Raw genomic sequence first — 16,709 nt, 5'->3', positions numbered from 1 at the left:
CTTCGGAGACCCAGTTAAGCCCTGCCCAGATTCTTGACCCATGAAAACTATGAGATAATAAATGGGTAGATGTTTTAAGCTACTAAGTGTGTGGTAATTTGTTACACAGCAACAGACAATTAATATAGAAGTAAACTAACACTTCTGACCATCAATCGAAGTTATTGCTATTCCCTCTTAATCATCTTTACTTTAGCCCTGAAAAAAATGGATGCTATTAACTCCATTAGTTACAGATGAGGCTGAGGCCCAGGGAAGTTGTGGAATTTATCAAAGGCTGCCTGGCTATCTGGTGCTCAGGCTAGAACTTAGCCCCAAGTCCATACGACTAAAGTAAACAATCTTTAAAACATCCACTAAAATTTGGCCCTCTTCCTGAGCCTTGCTCTTCAGAAAACTGTTTCTTCAATGATAGCTCCCAATCAACTGTTAAAAGTTATTGAACTACTATACTATGTACTGTACACTTGACACTAATAAAATAAATATTTTTAAAAAGTTATTGAACTACTAATTTTGACAAAATTTAGTAAGTACCTACTAAAATTAATAATAAGTAGTATTTTTTTGTTTTTTTCTTTTTTATTAAGTTTATTCGGGTAACATTGGTTAATACAATTATATAATTTTCAGGTGTACGTTTTAATTTGACATCTGTATATTCTATTATGTGATTACCACCTAAAGTCCAGTTTCCTTCAGCTACCATATATTTGATCTCCTTTACCCACTTTGAACCCATATGTTTTAAGCACCAGGCTATCTCCATTGTGATAAATAATAATAATAAATATAATCATATATATTAACGGTCATATATATTATGTATGATCATATGTTGTATATAATAGTATTATTATTATCATTATTAATGAGGAAACTGAAGCATGAGAAAGTAAAGAAACTTGCCAAATATCACATAATTAAAGCAGCAGAAACAGGACTTGATCTCGAGCAAAACACTAGAGCCCTGCTTTTAACCATCACACTATACTGTCCTCTAATAAAAGTCTTAAGCCTGACATTCTGAAACAAAAGGGTGCCCAATAATAGCTTGGAAATCCATATATCTTCTGCCTATTCATGGATCACGGTTCACTTCAGGGAAATCACAAATAAATAACTACATTAAGTGAGGTCTTCTGTGTAACTGGTGGGAGTAGTCAATGAGGCTGTCCGCAAATATTTTTTGGTTCACCTGCCAATTTTTTTGGAAGTTGGGCATGATCATATGATCCATTTTATCCAATAAAACATGAGTAGAAGTAACTTGTGTCATTTCCGAGTGGAAGAGTTTAAAGACTGTGATTCACCACATCCCCTTCCCCCTGCAATGTTGATCAAGGAGATATACACAACTGGAGCTTTCAACAGCCTGGATCTCTGAGTGTCTGGAACAGACAGACCATCCCCACAATGCCCAGACATACATTGGACGTGTAATGTGACCAAGAATAAACTTGGCTGAGTTGAGCCACTGAGATTTGGGGATTGTTGTCACAACAGCATAACTCAAAACATCCTGACAAACATATTGCCTTAACTAGGGTTTCTTGCCAAAAGCAAAGGCATTTTAAAAGTTAATGACATAAATACAGAGCAAATACCAATGTAATCTGCTACTGTGTCAGGCTAACAAACTCAAACAAAGCCAACAGCCATAAGTTAAAAGAAACAAATCATTATGTTGAAAACGGAACTGTCAAAACAAGCACAACTGACTAATTTAGTGATTGGTGATGAACATCAGGCAAGACACAGATGCTGTCGTTATCATCATTTACTGTATGTCTAATTGCACATAATGTCTGACTAAGAAAAACATAAAATGTTTAAGCTCATTGTCTGTAGTTCAGAGAAGTAACTCTCCATTTACTTATCCCTTTAGTCTGGATTTATTTATTAAGCAACTATTATGTCAGGCACTGTGCTGGGTGCTGGTGATATAAGGATGAACAAGGTAGGCATGGCCCAGCCCACAAAGAACTTATGGGTTATTGGGGAAGAAATTTTTAAAATGATAAAAAAATATAGAATTAAAAAAAGAAATTCTATGAAAGGAGTAGCAAGAGGCTGAGATGGAGAATAAAAGGGAGTCCACTTTATAAAGGGGGTCAGGAAAGACTTCTCTGTGGAGACAACATTTAAGCTAAGACTGAAAAGGTGATAAGAGGCTATTTTTTGGAAAAGCCAGGGAAGGACAGGTCCCAAGATGGAAAAAGGCCTTTTGAGTTCAAAGAACCAAAAGGAGGTCAGTGTGACTGAAGGAGATGGAAAGATGGGGAGGACCTGGCAGGAGAGCCACAGTCTCAATTTTACTTTCCGTGCAATGGGAAGCCAAAGCAGGGACCATAAGATCACTTTAGCTGCCAGGTAGGAAATGGACTGCTAAGGGTCAAGAGCAAGAGCAGAGGACCAGTCAGGAGGCGGCTACCATACCCAGCTGAATTATGGAGGCATCCTGGGCTAAGATAGTGACAGTAAAGGTGAGGAGAATAGACAACTTGAGATAAAATTGAGAATCACAGGACTTGCTGATGGGGGAAAAGAGAAAAAGAAGGCATTGCCTGGCTTACTGCCCTGAACAGATGAGTAGACAGTGGTTCCACTTAAGGACTGGAAGAGACACAGATGGGGCAGAGGGAGGAAGGAGGACGAAAAGCAAGAGTTTGGCTTTAGTGGCTTTGGACATGTTAAGAGTGAGATATCAACATTGTTGACACATGGGAAAAAAAAGAAAAAGAAAAATGTTGGACGTGTAAGTGGCATTCAAAGGAAAAGTCTAAGCTGGAAATGGACATTCAAGAGTCAACGGCCACAGAATGGCAGATAAAGCTATGGAAATGAATGGGCTCATCTAGTGAGCAAATCTAGAGAGAACAGAGTGTCAGGACTAGGCTGTGAGAACAAGCAACATTTCAAAGGTGATTTTGTCAGACAAACAAAGACCTGATCGCATGCCATCCCTCCCATTCCCCAGTCCCTGGATTTTACCAAGAGGGTGCTCAGTTTCTGATGACTTCCAATAAACTTCCCCATGTCACTCCTTTTTCTGAGACCTTTTCCAAAATCTTCCTTCCATACTTAGTGAAATAGGATTCTCAACATACTTACCTTTTCTTCCTCCATCCAAACAAAAACTTGTGACTATGAGAGGAATAAAGAAGCCTTTAGTATTTGTTCTACCCTGCTAATTCCATCAATGATTTCTCATTATTCATGCCTGGCAGTCTAATTTTCTTCTTTCGCCTCACCAGCACAGTCATAGCCTTAATTACTGACCTCTTCACTCCCCTAACACTGCCTTTTCCCTCATCTGAGGTCTAAGGAAGTTTTGCTCACAGGGTTATCTATCCAACCTGGGGATAGAAGTTTTCTGTGGACAAGTCTCCCCTTCTAATCTCTATCAGACAAGTCAGAGAGCTCTGTGCATCGGCTATTAAACTCAAGCCTGACAGATCGTACTTCCATTTTTTGTCCTTCCAGCCTATGGATTAACAGGTTTACAACCTTCACCGAGAAGTCTCACCAAATTTTCATGAGGTTGGAGTTTCCAAGGGTGATGGTCACTCCTCCTCTCTTTGTCCTGCTCAAAATGTGGCATGAGAGAGTATCATGTCATTACATCTGCAGAGTGATGCATCTTGTTCTAAGGGCCACATTTTAAGAGATGGACAAATTAATAGGCATTCAGAAAATGGTTACCACCACAGGGAAGAAAATCAAAGCCACATTGAATGCACAATGGTCAAAAGAGTTAGAGATGTTCAAGCTGAAAGAATTTTCTAGAGCAGCAGGGGTCAGGAAACCATGGCCCATAGGCCAAATCCAATCTGCCTCAAGTTTTTGTAAATAAGGTTTTATTGTAAATCAGTGACATTCATTTATTCACCTATTGTGTGTGGCTGCTTTTCATGCAACAATGGCAGAGTTGAGTAGTTGTGACAGAAACCATACGGCCTGCAAGAACTAAAATATGTACTATCCGGTTCATTATAGAAAAAGGTTGCCAACCCAGCTCTAGAAAAGGAAGGGAAGGAGAGAGAGAGAGAGAGAGAGAGGAGAAGAGAGGGAAATATGGCTATATGCAAACATCTATTGTAAGAAAAAGGGATTCAACTTGTTCAATGTGGCCCAAAATAGCAAACGAGGAAGAATAAATTGAACTTACAAAAGATGGAGGTTTTGTCATGTGGTGTGTGACATAATCTCTTTTTCTACATTCTCCTGAAATCTTCAGTAAAGTTATTTTACTGAATATTTTGTCAATGCTTCTGGGGTTGTCTTTGCAGAGATTTATAGGAGGAGTTGTGATGTGGTGATGTTTGTCTTACTGAAATATCATATTAGCCCAAAGAGACCTTCGTCCCTTCCAGTTGAACCAACTCTTTTGGATATGTCACAGACACTGGGAGGCCACTCTCCACCTGCCAACCCTGAGGCTGTATGAGTCTTTGAAAACATGATCTGGCTTAACACTATTACTTAGTCCAACACTCAACATGAACCTTGCTGAAGTGAAGCCATAGGAATACATTCCTTAAACTTTTCTTTCATTTCAGATCCTTCTGAGAAGTTCCTAAGGCTCGACCACATGTAGAATATTTCTGAGCTTTGGGATTTCCCTGAGATGGTCCAAATCTGCGAAAATTTCATACACATCATCCAAATTTTTGGCACAACACCAAGAGTGAACTGCAATACAAACTATGGACTTTGGGTGACTGTGATGTGTCAGTGTAGGTTCATCTGTTGTAACTAATGTACCACTCTAGTGAGGGATGCTGATGATGAGGGAGGCTGTGCACGTTGCAGGGCTGGAAATATGTAAGAAGTCTCTGTATCTTCCTCTTGATTTTGCTGTGGACCCAAAATTGCTCTTAAAAAATTAAGTCTTTAAACATTTCTTTCATAGATGTTTCAAACAAGAAGGACTTTGAAGATCTAAGTCAACTCTAGGTTGAATTGCAGGAACTCATGGATCTTCAGCAGATGGGATACATGCACCCCACATGCTCACATCCTCATGGGCTTTTTGAATTTTATTGCACCCAAAACTTAGTAGCTTTAAACCACAACAATTCATTATTTCTAATGATTCTGTGAGCTGGCTGGGCGTTCCCTCTGTTGGTCTCATCTGGGCACACTTGTGTGGCTACACAGAGCTGGGGGCACAGCTGAGCTGGAAGGTCAATGATGCTTCATGCACATGCCTGGCAGTTGGTGCTGGCTGTCAGCCGGGGAAACTGGTTTTCCTCCACATGGCCTCTCGTCCTCCAGAGCCCCTCTGTCTACATGGCCCCTTGGGCAGGAGAGCCAGGACTTACTTGGTGCTGGCTTGCAAGAGAGCAAAAATAAGGGAAGCTCCAAGGGCTCGCAAGGCCTAGGACCAAAAGTTGGACACGTTCACTTTGGCTGCATTCACTGGTCAAACCAAGTCGTAGGCCAGATTTGAGGGGAGGGAAATAAAATCCACCTCTTAATGGAAGGATTCATAATCACATTGCAAAGGGATGTGTCACTCATCTTGGAAACTACCTAAAACACACACACACATACACACACACATCTGTATATACAACCCTTCCTCAAGGTGCATAGACTGTCAGCCAGAACCTAAGCTCAACAGTACCTGATAGAAGAGAGAAATTAGTATCCTATATGCCGGTTCTTTTCTTGCTTAACTTCAATCTCATCATAAGTCAACATTACCAGAATTTGTATCTCTTGTGAAGCATTGTAATTGATCTTTGGCTCAATCAAGAAGTATTTGAATTCGTAGAGACGGCCTGTGCATAGAAACATTTGGCTATTGGCAGTTTTTTCCTTTCTGCTAAATCATGCTAAGAGAACCACAATGGAACTTCATATTCAAAAAAATTTTTAAGCCCCAATAACTAACAGTTTTAACAGGATGCACTTCCTAATCTTTTCCTTTCATCACAGACAACTATTATTTTTTCAGCCAACCACTTCTCCCTTCTATTGAGACTTGTACCTCTTCCTGCTCCAGTCACGTGTCTCTAGTGGAGGCTACCATGTTCCTACATGACTCTGCCCTCCCAGTCACAGTTGATTAATCTAAAAATGGGCATCTGACTCAGATAAGCCAATCAGAGCTCTTTCTTTGGATTTGTTTGTCCTAACTGGAACATTTTCTGTGATGACAGGAACTATGGAGTGAGAAAAACAGGAGCTTTTGTGACCACATTCCTCACCTTATGTAGAAAACCAGTCCTGAGTGAGGGAAAACTAAGCTGATAGGTAGAAAAAGGCAGATACAGAAATGGAGAGAGAGAGATCTGGTGATATGTAAATCCCTGGGCCCTGGAGCCCAGCTGCATCCCTGCCTCTCTGTGGAATGACTTCAGATGCCCTGCCCATAGCCTGCTGGTGCTCATCATTCTAGCTGCATGCACCCAAGACTGAAGCACTTTGTGTTGGCCTCCTTCCCTTTCTTGAGTCATTTCATTCTTCTATGAGTGCTCCCTGGGAACGTTTTCCAAATAAACCACTTGTACTCCAATCCTTGTTTCAGGGTCTGCTTCAGAGAAAAACCAGACTAGAACATGGTCCCTTTTCTTACCTACACTAGTAAGATGTGGATTTTTGTCACTACAACCAAGAGTTCTGACCATCACCTTCAGCTAAGACGATTCCTAAAATGTTTGTGGAATTTCCTCACCTCCACTCCAGTGACTATGTCATAAATATGTATATTTCTTAACAGAGTTTAATGGTATTCTTTGACCCATCTTAAATTTCACAAATTCACTGCATTTCCATAACAGTTCCCCATGACTGATATTATCAGCCACACACAAGAAGGTAAGAGTCAGAGATGGCGCCACTGGTCTTGCAAGGAAGGGTCTAATTCAGGATGGTACTAATGGGAGATGCTTTTGGAACTGTGGGCCCCTCAAGCCTGCATGTCCCACAGGTGAGTACTAGCACAGCTTGAAAACATAGTGGCAGGAAGAGATTTACTCTCCTTCATATTTCATCCTCCACATCATCCAAAGGGCTTGATAAATATTTGCTAAACAAGTGATGGATTATGCCTTCCAAACCAGAACTCACCAAAGAGAAACCAAGACACACCACAGTGCTGTGGCCATAAGTATCACAGTGACTATAATGAGAATTCTCTCTAGCCAGCCACCTCCACTAAGCTCTGTTGATTACACCCAATGTTGCACTTTGGGGAACTTTCAATGGACTTGGCAGATTACTGCATGACTGCTGGCTATTTTTTCTGTGTTTCCAGAATACAGAGATGTGTGTAGATTGCCCTAAAAAGGCCTAATTGCTAGGTATATAATTCCCAAAGAGCCAAACCACTTAGTACAAGTATTCATATTCCCTAGGAGAATCTACCATACTCCAGGTTCTCTCCAGACCAAAGAATGCTTGGCCTTGGAGAATCTCAATCCTGGTATCAACAGCAACTATCCCCTGGGCCTGGCTGTCTCAGAGTAGCAAATGTTGTTCGTTGCCACCAAGGGTATCCAGGGGTTTAAACTAAAGATAATGACGCTTATTATTGGCCCTCAATCATCTGTCCCTCCCACGTACTGGATGGAGTACCAAGTCCAATTAGTCCAAGCACAAAATAGCATCACTGGCCTCAGCAGATCAGATAACGAAAACTATCAGTGGCAACTTATCATTGTACTAAAAGTAACTAACATCTGTTGGGCACTTACCATTACTAGCGAACAATGTAAGTGCTTAACATTGTGAATTAGCCAGGTTATGCCACAGTAACAAATTAACCCCCAAATCTCAGTGGCTGGCAACAGAGGTTGACTTCTCAAACTCTTTATCCACCATGGTTGGCTGGGGAGTATGCTCTATATGGGTCACTCAGAGACCTAGAATGATAGAAATTTTCCATCTTAACACAAGGCTTCCATAGTTACTGCAGAGAGGATGAGAGAATAGGATGATTATGTACCACCCCTTGAAAGCTTTGGGCTGGAAGCAATGCATGTGGCTCCTACTCACAACACATTGGCCACAAATTACAAAGGAGCTAGGAAATGGGGGGAAGCACATAGATATCCCATGAGCAGTAAGCATTCCTACTGATGTACATTATCTCATTGGAGCCTCATAACCACAGGAAATATACTGTCATTCCTTCTTACAGAGAAGGAAACAGAGGCATAGAGAGGTTATAGGACATGCCCCAAGATGTTATAGATAGTAAGTGGCAGAGCCAAGATGTGAACACAGGCCTGGCAAGCTTTAAAACACTCTCAGACACAATGCTGCATACTCATCACAAAATTCTATGAAAATCCCTCATATAGCAAAACAGTGCTAATTAATTATAGCAAAACACTGTGCTAACAAGCCAAGTTATGCAAATACAAAATGGAGCTTCCCCTGACATACCACCTCCTCACCCCGCAAAGACTCAACCTGAGCAAATGCCTGGAACAGATTTCTCAGGCAATTTTAGCAAGAGGGAAATGGGTCATCTCATCTGAGTCTGATATCCAACCTTCAGCCCAACACATCAGGACAGAAACCTTCCAAAAACTTCACCTGAAAACCTGGGTAGACTGTCACCAGAAAACCCACTGGTGACATCTTTATACAATTCATAGAATTTTCTAAAAGTGCAAAGGTAACTATCATCCAAGCACCCACAGGAAGAGGCCAGAGGCGGGGGTATCTGTTAGGAGACTGCCGTCACATCTGAGTTAGCAACTGAGGGAAGGTGCTTCCAAGAGGCTAACTCCTCCCAGCCCCTGCAAAACTCAAGTCTAGCACTACCTCTTCCAGGAAGCCCTCCCCGGCCCATCTTCTCAGGGTTAGGACCAGTTCCCTGTGCTCCTGCATTGCTTCCTACGTGTACCTCTGGCAAGGTCCTTCCACTGCATGTAACCCTTCCCTCGTTGCTTAGACTCTGAGCCACATACAGGCAACCTCTGCATCTATACTTCTGTGTCTCCTGCACCTAGCAAACATAATATGTTCAGTAAGTGTGGAGTGGATGGAAAGATGGTTAAGCGTGTTCAAAGCAATTTGTTCCCTTGGGAAATCTAACCCCCTTGTCCCCAGCAAACACGTAGCCAAGTATTAAAACTATAGTCTTGATCTCACTTGTGTTGTGTGACCTTGGAGTGGTCCCATAGCCTCTATGAGCTGTTTACTCAGCTACAAAGTAAAAACTGCCTCACAGATAAGTTGTAAAAATTAAGTAGAAAAAAGAGGTTATTTAAATCAAAGCTTCAAAGCTTATACACAAATGTTCACAGCAGCACTATTCACAAAAGCCAAAGGGAGAAACAATCCAAATGTCCCTCAGCTGGTGAATGGATATATCAAATGTAGACTATCTAAACTACAGAATATACAGCCACAGAAAGGAATAAAGTACTGATTCATGCCACGAAATGGATGAGTCTTGAAAACTTTATGCTCAGTAAAAGAAGCCAGACACAAAAGACCACATATTGTATAATTCCACTTATATGAAATGTCCAAAATAGGTAAATCTGAACACAGGAAGCAGATCAGTGGTTGCTGGGGGCTGGGAGAGGGAGGAATAAGGAGTGACTGCTAACAGGTATAGGGTTTCCTTTTTGGATGATGAAACTACTCTGGGACTAGATTGTGGTGATGGTTGCACAGCATCATGAATGTACTAAATATCACTGAATTCGTACACTTGCGAGTGGTCAAAATGGTAAAATTTATCTTATGTGTACTGGACCTCAATAATTTTTAAAAATTCTTATGTGGAATTTCCAACAAATAACCTTCCTAGAATTTTTTTAAAAAACATTAAATGGGATAGATAATATATGGAGTTAATGTATTAACTCCCTTCTTGGACGGTTAATCCACCCTGGCTGTTTTCATAATCATAATGAACAATCATTTGTTCTCCCTATAAAAACAGGATCTACTGAGCAAAGGAAAGCACCAATCTAATTTGTTCCCTAAATCTTCACAACAGTGGAATTGTTATAGGAGTCCAAAATATTTCACATGGTTTGACCTTTCTTGTTGGGGTAAAATACATATAAAATTTACCACTTTTACATTTTAGAGTGTACAATTCCATGGCATTAAGTGCATTCACAATGTCGTGCAACCATCACCACTATCCATTTCCAGAACTGCTTCATCACATAAAATGTGCCATCTTGTTACATTCCAGGTGTTTTGATCCTCAATGGAGCCGGGGGAGAATTATCAATTTGGACTTTGTTCAACCACAGATAAAAAAGGGAGAAAACAGGAGCAGGCCCATGAACTCTGCGATGTGTGCCTGTGAGGCATTCGCAGCATGACGGGATCGGGGTCCTCGGGCTGCTGCTGCCTGTCCTGCTGGGATGGGCCAGTGGCCACCCCATTCACACGGAGAAGAACTTCAACAAGCTGCTGCTGATCTCATCTGATGGCTTCCACTGGGACTAAGACCAGGACGTGCACATCCCCAACATGGATCACTTGGCCCAGGAGGGTGTGAAGGCCAAATACCTCATCCCACCCTTTGTGACAATGACCTCCCCATCCCACTTCACCACCATCTCAGGTAAACTCCACTCTGCAGACAGACCGCAAATGCTGATGGAAGTCGCCAGCATCTGTCATTCCCTAGACAGACCTCACGCCGGGTTAGCTCTGGGGAGACCGAGGCAGCTCATGCAACTTGGGATCAACCTCTGAAAGAAGCACTAACTTAGAACACACTGGGATTTCAGGGTTAATTCTAAAACCTCATAGGCTACAAAGCCCTGGCCTGCAGTCAGAATCAAGCTCAGAACTGCAGACTCCTAAGGGATCTACCTGCTCCCCAGGCCTACCCTTCCCTCCACTCTGTCTTTCACACAGTGGCTGGTGATCTTTTTTAAAAAGTAAATCATTAAAAGAATTTTATAAAAATAGTAAACCTGTAAAGTTTAAATAATTCAGTTAGGTCAGGTAACTCTCCTGCTTAATACTGGAGAGTTGGAGGGACACCAACGCTCTTTGAAGAGAATGCAAATTTTGTCTTTCTGTGGCCCAGAAGGTCCCCATGGCCTGGTTCCTGACCTTCTGTCTCCTGGCCTCTTTCATCTCTCTTCTCCTCAAGTGCTTCCCTCCAGATCACAAAGGCCTCCTGCCTGTGCCTCCACTCAGCCCCGCCTGCCTCAGGGCCCTTGTCCATGTTGGTTCCCCCTGCTTACCTGGAGCATGAGTTCCACCAACTCAGACAGACATGAGATAAGCAAACACGCTAACAGACCTCACTACAATTTCGAGAGGCACCAAGAAGGAAGAGGAGCGTTGCTCCAGGAGAAGATGGGCAGAATGAGCTGATTTGAAATTGGAGAGGTGAGAAAGGGGTCTCTGAGATGGAGCAGTTGAGCTGCAAGTGAAAGAGACTTCTAACGACAAGAGGAAGGAAAAGTCTTTTAGGTAGGGGGAACAGCATGTGTGAGGCCTCAGTGACAAGAAGGAATATGGTTATTCCAGCATCCCAGTTGCAAAGGACTCTACTATAATGAGAATAATAATAGCCTGTTTCTCTAACATGGGCACTGTAGGAGGTGCTATGTTTTCATCATCTCTAATATGATACTGCAAAGCGGTGTTGTCCCCACTCCACAGATGAGAAAACTAAAGCTCAGAAAGGCTGAGTAACTGGCCAGTCACGTGGCCAGGAAGTAGGAAAGGGGAAAGTCAGACCTGGAACCAGGAACCAGTTCTGCCCAGTTCTGAACCAGAATTCACAGACCCCTGTCTCAGGGCAGAAAGGGATGCCTGGCAGTATGAGCCTCACCCCTGTCCTGAGGGCCACTCCCTGAGGTCCAATGACATGCCAACTACTGGTGCCTTTTGAGGGGAGAGGGTTTTATTGCTTCTATTAGACTCTCAAAGTGGCCCTTGAATCAGAAACTTAAAAAATAAAGCTGAACAGTGACTCGGAGGGAGATTTGCTGAGAGAGATTTTCCTACATGTAAACTCTTTGAGAGGCAAGTCATTTGGGAACTATTAGCTCCGGGAAGCAGGAACTAAATAGCCCTTTTCTGGAGAAAGCAAATGCCACTTCCCTGCAGCTTTAACTTTCTAACACTTAAAAGATCTCCCGTGGGTAGATGCTGGGTCCCTGGACACTGAGAATACAAACGCACAAAATATTATAAGGCTTGCCCACCTTTTATTTATTCCCAGGAGGGTTTTAATGAAAAGATGTAAACAGTGAGAGCAAATTTTAAAAATTACAAAACCACCCCAACTCCTCTCCTTTGTTCACTGCCAATGGGGAATAGAAACAGGACAGCTCCAGTGGAGGGTAATTTGGCAACTTCCAACGCAATCACAAATGCATAAACTTTCTTATTTGGTAATTCCACTTGTAGGACTTCTATATATATATAGAAGTGTGTGTGGAAAATGATGTATATTCAGTTAGTCATTGCATTAGTGTTTGTAATCACAAAAGAAAACAAACACAACCTAACTATCCATCCAGAGGGGAATGGCTAAATAAAACATATCCATAGAATGGCATACTCTGTCACCTTTAAAGAAAAAAATGAGGAAGTTCTTAGTGCCCAACAGGAAGCTATCTCCAAGATGGATCAAGTGACAAAAGTGAGATGCAAAGAATGTGTGCAGCATGTCACATTCTTTGCATCTCACTTCTGTCACTTAACTTATATATATACACAAATGCTAATGATCCACTGGAGCAGTCCTGTTTCCATTCCCCACTGGCAGTGAACAAAGGAGAGGAGTTGAATGTCCCATCTTCAGAGCCTCTAGGCAACAGTTATATATCCTGGATAGGTTGTATTCATGAAAGAGAGGACACCCCGGACCCAGCAAAACCACTGATATTCATCTTCGCGAGCTGGGCTCAAGGCGACCTCTGTCTGACTCCACTGTGGAAAAGAATTATCCATAATAGAAAAAATAATGGATAAAAATTGGTGCTGCCAGCGCCCAAAGACCTCATCAGATTCCAGGGGGTAGGCCTGACACAAACTATGATAAAAAGGCCTCTCTTGGCCCAACGACTAATTAACTGGTGTTCTTACGAACACCTCTGGGCAATTTAACACGGGAGAGAAGTGATGACAGGGAGCCCCGCAGTACTGCTTTACATCTCAGCTGCGAATTAGGATGGCACAGCTCTGACAAGGGCTCAGGTGGAAGAAGCCACATGGCCACCCCTCCGAGCATCCTAGACAGATTCCAAGGAACTAGGGTTAGGTGGTCCCAGGCAGAGAGCACAGCCAGAGAGGCCACGCAGCACGCACAGGGCCCATGAGTGACCCCCGCTAAAACACAGCTGACTTGGCTGCCCGAGTCAGAACCCTGAGCCACCCGGGGTATAGTCCACATCCGGGCAGCAGGACCTCACCATGCTTGAGAGCTGTCAGGTGTGTGGATATCGCAGCCCTCATCCAAGCCAGGATCACATGATTCTCATCAGCTTTCCCTGCTACTGGGAAACTCTTCTTGGAGATTTTTTAGTGGGTTTTGGCTGTATATATTCTTTCATTAGATGATTATTGTTTGAGCATCTCCATGGGGCCAGGCAGTAGGGATGGTGGCAACTATATACATATGTCTCCAGGGTCTTGCCATCTTTCCAGAGTTTGTCCTACAACATAGGCTCATGTCCCCTCTGCTCCTAAATCCCACAGACCTTTAGGTGGAGGTTGCTTCTAGTTTCTCTGTAGTTCCACCAGGGAGAAGGAAAAAGAGCTACTTTCCTGGGATCCTTCCTTCTCTTTGCATCCTTCTCTGACAGCTCAGGGCATCAGACAGAGAACGTTGATCTTACTGACTTACATCCTCCCAAACCTTTCTCTGTACCCCACTCCAATCCTCCATCCAAACCATGGTGTTCTCCCTGGGTCTCTGTCTTCAGATGGCCATCTTCTTATAAGGACTCTAGTCATTTGGATTAGGGGCCAACCCTACTCCAGTATGACCTCATTTCTGCAATGACCCTATTTCTAAATAAGGTCACATTCTGAGGTCCTGAGGTTTAGGGCTTCAACATATCTTTTTTAAGGAACACAATTCAACTCATACCAGCCCTATAATGCATAATTAATTGGTAGCTTCGGGTATGACTACATCCAGGTCCTCAAATTATGTCATCAGAATGATCGATTTCTCTCTCTTTCCCACTCCTTCTCCTTCTCTTTTTATTTCTCTTTTCTAAGAGGGACCAAAAATCTCAAGATTGACTGTCATTGGGTCAATTTGCTTCTCATAACCAATCATTTTGGCCAGGGAGGTGGAATGACGCTGAACACCCAAGCTGAGACCACATGCCCACCTCCAGATCAGAGTAGGGGTGGCAAACCACCTGGATTGCGAGTGGTAGGCTAGTGAGTCCCCAGAGAAAAATCAGGGACTGCTATCAGAGGGAGGAACAATGGAAGAAGGACTGGCAGAAACTGCAGAAGCTCACCACACCAGCCTGGACCCAGCAGTGCAAGGATGGGGGGTTGCAGTCCAGAGACCTAGTACTCAGTCTCAAGAAAGCACAACTCCATCCATGGGGCTGCCCACAGGGCATGACTCCCAGTGGATGTGGTAACCACACATAAAAACAGCCACTTCCCAGCACTGTCCCTCCATCTCCCTGAAATCTGTCACAATTCCCTTCAGATCTTACCAAAATGAAAAGCTATTCTCCGAGAGTTAGCAGCTCATTCTGCTAGTTGAAATTACCTGATTTTCTCTCTCTCCAGAAGCCTGTACTTACTGCTCCATCACTGGTAATGACAATGAACATTTCTGCAATCTCAGTTTTTATTGCAAAGTTATGCTGCTGAAACTAAGGAAATCCCACCAAGCCAATAGTGGGTAGATAGGAAGTCTGACGGAGGCAGCATATATTTTCTCCCCCAAGGAACTAACTGAAATTAAGAAGCTATCACTGCTAGGTTTCGGACAAAAGCTATCAAAAGCATAAGCCATGATATTACAATTTGACAATTTTAGATCAGTCAAATGGATATGGCCCTGGGGTGAAAAGGAGACACTCCCTAACTAGATGATGGTCAAGAATAATAAAAGTGAGGTCCCATCTGCTCAACATTTTCTCCTTCTTTGAAAGGACACTCAATGTTAGCTTCAGGGCCCCTGCTGGCCAGAAATTAAGTCTCTCCCAGTTTCAGAACCCCACTTCCTGGGCAACCCCAAAACCAGAGTAACCATGTAGATTGTGTACGGCACAATTCTAGGGGATGGGGGTTCATGAATACCATGTGGGTGGTGCCCCCTGGAGGTGTGCAGAGCACAACTTGCACAAATGACCAGTTGCTTACATTCTATCCCAAAATCAACCTACAGGAGATAAAAATTCCCCATCGATAGACTAGGTCATCAGTCCACCTCTCCTTCGACATGAGACATGAGCAGAGGAAATATGGCCAAATGTAGTTGGACGATCTTTAGGACTAAATCAGAGTTTTTTAACATTGGTCCTATTGTCACCTGGGGCCAAATTGTTCTTTGTCTTAGCGGGGCCTGTCCTGTGCATGTAGAGTGTTTAACAGCATCCCTCGCCTCTACTAACTAGATGCAAGCAGCATCCCTTCCCCAATTCTGACAACCAAAATTAGCTCTAGACATTGCCAAATGTTCCTAGGGGTGGGGCAAAATCAACCCCTAGTTGAGAAGTCCTGGACTAGATGTGTAATATGCAAATCACATGTAAATCAGAGAGCCAAAGGTCACATATGTGATACTCTAGCGAGTCGGGGGAAAAGCCTGAAAGAAGTAAGGGGTTTAGGGAAAGAGAAAGGAAATTAAATTCCTGCTGCTGCCAGTAACAATAAAGCCCAGCAGATGTTGGAAACCTAGTTATAAGATACTGTAAACCTTAATCAGCTCCCATCCTGCTCCACTAGCAACAGCTCTCTGCTGAAAAAGTCCTGGAAGTCAACAAAGCCCCAGACACAAGCAAACAGAGCAAAGAAAACCACAGATTGAGACAGAAAAAAGAGATGTCCCTCCAATACCTGTCGTTTCCACAAAGGGAGAAAAAAAATGGAGTCATGAAAAAAATTGAAAATAAGGAAGGCTGGGAAACAAGATATCTCCTAACTTTTCATTATGCAAATGTCTGCAGAAAAAGCAGAGAACATTGAGCAACGAACCGCCACGTACCCAGCACCAAGCTGCAAGAATGTGTCCACATTTTGCCAGTCTTGCTCCACTCTCCCCACACAATACCTCTTCTTTCCTTTCTTGCTTTCCTTTCCTTTCTTGCTTTCCGAAATCTTTTAAAACAAACTCCAGATATCATGTCATTGGATCCATAACACATCAGTATGCATTTTTAACCTAGGGTTTGGTTTGGTTTGGTCTTTACATAACCTCTCTGCCATTTTTAACAGATTTAACATGAAGAAAGTAGAATTCTTGCAGGTGGAGAAAAGATCTAACTGCCACCTCAGAGTTTCTCCAACTAGTGCTACTCAAACTTGAATGTGTATGTGAACCACCTGGGAATCCAATTAAAACGCAAATTCTGGTTCAGCTGGTCCAGGCTGGGGCCTGAGAGTCTACAGTTCTACCAAGCTCCCAGATGTTGCTGTTGCTAAGAGTCCACAGATCACATAAGAGGAAGGGTCAGCCCAAAACACCACAGCAACCAAGCAAAAAATCATGTCTTCCATGGATTCCAAGGCCTTGAGTGAAAGGAGAGGCTGGAACCACATATTAGTTTCCT

General features: G+C 42.9%; 1 long non-coding RNA gene across 1 annotated transcript in view; it reads right to left on the bottom strand.

The window, feature by feature from the left end:
- Positions 1 to 16,709, bottom strand: part of LOC120620549 (uncharacterized) — a 41,098-nt gene that overhangs the window by 2,651 nt on the left and 21,738 nt on the right. The gene's annotated exons all lie outside the window — the stretch shown is intronic.

Source organism: Pteropus medius, unplaced genomic scaffold, assembly GCF_902729225.1.
Source record: "Pteropus medius unplaced genomic scaffold, Ma_sr-lr_union100, whole genome shotgun sequence".
In the NCBI taxonomy this organism is placed as follows: Eukaryota; Metazoa; Chordata; class Mammalia; order Chiroptera; family Pteropodidae; genus Pteropus; species Pteropus medius.
Note: the sequence above shows the minus strand (reverse complement) of the source record. Positions and strands in the feature narration are given on the sequence as shown.